This window comes from Pseudochaenichthys georgianus, chromosome 24 (assembly GCF_902827115.2).
Source record: "Pseudochaenichthys georgianus chromosome 24, fPseGeo1.2, whole genome shotgun sequence".
NCBI lineage: Eukaryota > Metazoa > Chordata > Actinopteri > Perciformes > Channichthyidae > Pseudochaenichthys > Pseudochaenichthys georgianus.
In genome coordinates, this window is record NC_047526.1 from 31,863,799 (window position 1) to 31,869,798 (window position 6,000).

At 40.3% G+C, this 6,000-nt stretch overlaps 1 protein-coding gene across 1 annotated transcript in view; it reads right to left on the bottom strand.

Annotated features, from left to right (window-relative positions):
• LOC117440041 (tripartite motif-containing protein 67) overlaps positions 1 to 6,000 on the bottom strand; it is an 82,604-nt gene that overhangs the window by 13,937 nt on the left and 62,667 nt on the right. The window lies entirely within an intron of this gene.

Consider the following 6,000-nt stretch of genomic DNA (forward strand, 5'->3'; position numbering starts at 1 on the left):
TTTATTCCACACATGGCAGTTATTTTAAAACACATATACACTTTACAAAACATGTACACTTATACTGGTTTTATAATGTTGTATAGCATGGTGGAAAGGAGCAGGGAGAAGAACATCTTATTTTACCTGCCCCCCCCCCAAAAAAAGTAAAATAAAAGCAATATTCTTTTACTCACAGTTGCTGAAAAACACTGACACATAAAACCCAATCAAAAGTCAAATGCATACCGTCTAATTACGCTTTTTTATACATTTTCTTAAACATAAAAAAGACGGATGAGATGTTAGGATCGTAAGGGGGGGAGGTGAGAGATGGATGAAGGGAAGAAGAAGACAACAGGGGGATATCGTCATCTGGCTAAAAGAACTCAAGGGAGAGAAAGAGGGGCTTTAATGTGGATTGAATGTGAGGTAAATGAACATGTATTCATTTAGAGGGCAACAGCTGGGAATCAATAGAGGCGTTAACGAGGCCATGTGGTTATAATAAACACTTAGTAGCGGTGCATAGGGTTGGCATTAAGCTAAGCAATATAAATATGTCCTTCCTTTTGAACACTTTTTGTCTCATTTCCAGCCCAAAAATGCTCCGCTCATTACAAGAAATATCTTAAATTACGTGTCGACTGTCTTGGGACAAAAACTAGTTAAAAAACGATTAGTTAAAAAGCCAAGAAAGAAAAGCATCAAATACATTTCCTAATAAAACAGACACATCTGTCCAATCCGGAGTGAAAGACACACAGACAACAAAAACAGGGTCAAAATAACCAGTGAACACACACAGGGTGATGAGGTCGGCTCGCTCATGTTTTCTTTATCTGTTATCGGATGTTCGAGACCAGCACCAGCATCAGTGAGACACAGAGGAGAGGCAGCAGTCAGAGGGGGGGCAGGATCGATGCCACACGCTGGGAGCGTTGAGACTCTCAGTTCATATTTAATTGAAGACGTTTCACAGCATCTGTAGCCCAAGTAGTTCTTTGATTCATCCACAACTACGAGATATGAAGATTATTAAAAGAGAAGTATGATACAAGTAAATATGTTTTGTATTATTTGAATTGATTACTGGGCTTTGAAAACTACAAGATAACTATTATGTTTAGGTTAAAGAATTTAATATTGAATTTATCTCGTGATATCTGTTTTTTATAGTAATTATTTTGGCAGTAGCATTTCTATTGCTATGCTTTACTGTAAATCAAAATGTTTTCACATATCACAATCTTAAATATGTATTTTATATAACAATAAAATAAGCTGAATTATTCTGCAATTTTTGACTTGGCAAACGAATATCGGAAGGATTATGTTTAATACACATTTCCTCTGATTATAATGAATATGTACATACTTTAGTGCATGACTGTAATGACCCTCAACAGACATTGAATCAAAAAGCAGTGAAAGAATGACAAAACATTATTATTTTTCGTTATCTTTTTGTCGCTGCTTTTAATTGAACTATTCATATCTTAAACTGCACTGTAACTTTTATCCATGTATTTTTTTTGTAATGTTTATTTTATTAGCTTTTCTTTTTAATGACTGATTTTAAATGCCATTTTCTTAATGTCTTTCATTTTTTGTAAAGCACTTTGAATTGCCTTGTGTTGAAAAGCGCTATATAAATAAACTTGCCTTAAAAGAAAGTCAAAGAACTTGTGACGGAATAGCAGTTTTTGAATCAAAGAAGTATTTGGGGCTACATATCTTTGGGGGGAAACTTTGTGTTCCAGTGCTCCAGTGAAGGCAGCACTTCATTGGAGAGGACCTGGAAAACAAAAAGCATGCAGAGGAGAGAGCGGAGAGACGCCGCGGGACAGGGAGTTTCCAACCGGAGCTGAGGGACGAGGAAGGAGTGACACAATAAACTGACGGGAGGATAAAGACAGAGTGAGAGTCTCTGAAATACCTCCGGGGCTTTCTGTCTCCATCTCAGCCTCACTGTCTGCTGCCTGCATTTGCTTAAATAACGGACTCTCCTGCACATCTGGAAATATGATGTGGGTTTACATGTTAACGTAAAGCAGCTGAAAGTACGAGTAAAGATTATAATGAACACATCTAACATATAAAATCTCATCAATGCGTTAGGTGGGGTAGGTAAGTTTGAGAAACCTACGGTGGCCCTGAAGTGCAAGACACCACAGCGTTTCAGAAAACACCACAGCATTTCACATTGGACGGAAAGGGTATTCCTTTAGGGGGAACACTTCTTGTTTGTGATTGGACAGAGCCAGCCAGAGAAGCACTGCTGTGATTGGTTGTTTTTGCTGCCAGTCAAGAAATGATGCTTCGTGATTGGTCAACACCCGACAGCAAAATATGTCCCAACCATGGTCCCAACACATCAGCCGTTAGCACACACTCAGAGCTCACAGCTCCTCATATCTGTTCAGAAACTGGACAAAAGTTAAACATGTACAAACCACAGACTGTCTATGTCATGGCGAATACAGTCGCTGCTTTATTTATGTCTGTATGTTGTTGTTGTTGTGTGGACGGAGCAGCTACAGGTTAGTTTAGCCTGATGAATCCGATTCAGAAAACACGCATTTTAAAAGCTTTTCGCCTGCCGTCTTGTCTGCAGACTTGTCAAAGCGTTAATTCATGGTTTTTACTAACTGTTATCAGTATGTAGTTACTTCGGCATCACTTTGAAACGTGTATTACAATTAAATCACGGTCAAATATGTTCATTTTGTTGTAGGATTTACATGGAGATACGCCCCGTCCCCTCTCCAGCGCCTCTTGTTTGAATTTCACCGCGGCTGTCAGCTGTGTTTGCTCCTGTCGATGCTATCGACAGGAGCAAACACAGCTGACAGCCGCGGTGAAACTCGAGCGATTAGAGCGATGCGAATATTGGGTGGTCTACCATAGTATTTACATGGAGATAAGCCCCTTACAAACCATGAGTTAATAAAGCATTAATTCTGTATTTACTCCTGTCATTCAAACAAGACGCTGGAGAGGGGGCGGGCCGGATCTCCATGTAAATCCTATCGGAATCGGATCCATCAGGCTAAACTAACCTGTAGCCGCTCCGTCCACGCTCACAACAACGTCATACAGACATAAATAAAGCAGCGACTGTATTCGCCATGACAGACAGTCTGTGTTTTGTATGTTTAACTTTTGTCCAGTTTCTGAACAGATATGAGGAGCTGTGAGCTCTGAGTGTGTGCTAACTGGTGCTAACAGCTAACAGCTGAGGTGTTGGGCCAATCACGAAGCGTCATTTCTTGACTGGCAGCAAAAACAACCAATCACAGCAGTGCTTCTATGGCTGGCTCTGTCCAATCACAAACAAGAAGTGTTCTCCCTAAAGGAATACCCTTTCCGTCCAATGTGAAATGCTGTGGTGTCTTGCACTTCAGGGCCACCGTAGGAACCGGCTCGAGATCGCTAGAATTTGAAAATACACAACCGGAGACAATCTGCCACTTCCTCACAGAGCCCCTCCCCCAACACACGAACGCGCACATGACCAATGAGGGCACGAGGTAAGTTTGTGCCCTGATGGCAGGCTGACAGGCAGGGAGGCCATCCAATCCGGCTGGCTAAACGGATTGGTTGTACTTTTTACAGTATCACGGCTTCTACAGATGACTTTTTTTATGGATTTTTTGTCAAAGCACTTCAGATATTCATTGCTATCGGGATGTTAAGAGCATTCCATGGAATATAACAGAAAGTGTATCTCGAGCCGGTTTCTGAAACTTACCTACCCCACCTTTACGGTGATAATAAAGTATGACTCTTAAAAAAGCAGCAACAAACGGGTTAGTACAAGTTTAAGAATGACACAACAGGTGGGTGTAAACTATGTAAATGTATTTGTAATGCAGTTAGAAAATATATAAATCACGAGGTATAGGTATGTTGGTTAAACTCAATAAATGTGTTTGCCATGCTTTTATAAACACCTCTAACTCATAAGGTTTTGATCAAATGATGTTACTGTCTTATAAATGTATTATTATATAAAAAGAAAGTGTCTTAACAAGCATTATGTAACTCATAAAAGCCTTATTACCTATTAACCAACATTTACTACAAGAACATTACTAATAAAGTGTTACCAACATCTAGTATGTAAAGTTGAAAAATGATGTCCGCATATTTGGACACAAGACATGTTTTCCCCAAATCTCTGATATTCATTTAGAAAGCGCTGCAACTACACAGCGACGTCCAAATACAAACATGAACATTTAGTCGGTCATTTTCTAATAATTTCCTGGACAATTCCTGGAAAAAGATTGTGTAACCTGTTATCAATGACATGGGGGGAAGAGACACATGTCTGAAGTGTAGTTAGAGGATTTCATAAGCAGTTGTTCATTTACATAGGGACACGAAGACCTACTTGAAAACATGATTCAGATCTCTCAATCAGTTCCGAATGATGTGAAGGAGAATCGCTGTGAGCTACTTGTGAACCAGAACACCTCCTACACGGCTGCCCAGGGTGTCAAGGAGTTCAATTACAAGACAAGAAATGAAACGCTCTGTCTTTAAACTCCTTCGCTTCGTTCTGGATCATCAGTGGGATGTGAAGACGGGAACACGTGGGTTTCGCGTAGCCGGCCTTAAAGAACAAAACCACGGACGACCAAAGACTTTCTTCGCCTCACAAGCTCTTGGGGATTTGCTGGACTCGAGCTCCAATTAGAAGAAAAAACACTTCAAGTGTGACTCAATCAGGGCCAGGAGCTTGTCCAATTACTAATGGATCACAATGCATTTGGAGTTCAAAGAATAACGAGCATTATTTAGCATGCTTCCAAGGTTGGATCCACATCTTGCAAAGGGGAAACACGTGCCTCAGTGGAGTCGCATACACAATTAAATATTCATAGTGCTGAGGAGTACATATTTACTCTGGGGACAGAAGGCTGACCAGTCCCTGAGGACCTGAGAGATCTGGATGGTTCATCATTTAGCAGGAGGTCAGAAATGTATGTTGGGCCTAAACCAGGGATGGGCAAATGGCGGCCCGCGGGCCGCATGCGGCCCCCACCTCCTCTTTTTGCGGCCCTCAGATTAATTTATAAACAACGTAATTAATGGAAAAAAATTAATTAATTTTCTTTTTAAATTTTTTTAAAAAATGTTTACTTGTAGTACTGATACTAGGATAGACTCCTAGTTACGTCGCGAGCTGCGTACATGATTTAAAATACCGCAAAATAATCTGTGATGCGTTTGTGTGTATTGTGTTTGTTTCCCGGGGAAACCCTCACTAGAAACACCGGCTGTTGTTATGCCTGCTGTGACGTTAAGTTGCCTCTTGTAATTATGCCTTTACAAGCTTACAAGTTGTATTTATCATCTGAATTTGGCGAAAAAAGTTTAATATTCTTAAAAAGACTTTGTTTATTTGAAATCAGATGAAAACAAACTGTCACGGACCCTGCCGTGTTATCTATGATTACTACGCTTTTCATTCATAATTTCAGCGGGAGGGGGGGGGGGGGGTGATGCTGAGGAACAGCAGAGTGCGGGCTGACAGGTGTCTGTGTTGACATTCCCCTTATTGTGAAATACAGGCATGAAAACGGGTCAGGGGTGAAAAAGATGAGAAGGATATTATCCTTCTAGGGGGGTCCGGGGGCATGTTCTCCCGGAAGAAAATGTTGAATATTCCATATTTTAAAGCATCAATCTGATGCATTTTGAGATGCATTTTTTTGCCCACATGGGGAGAGCTGGAGAAACTTAACTTCAGCCATGAGTCAAAAATATTATGGCCTCCTTACTAAGTATTGGGGAATGCAGAGACTGGCGACAAGTGTTTTAGGTTCAAGTTAGACAACTAATGTCTGGGTTAGGGTTCATGACTTCATGTTTATGTCATCTTAATGGTTAATCTCAATACACACACAATTTCCGTGCTTTCCAATAGATTAAAATAACTTTATTCCACTGTTTAATAACCTGTTCAATACAAACATGCCACTTGTAAAAATGAAATAACATTTCTGTGAA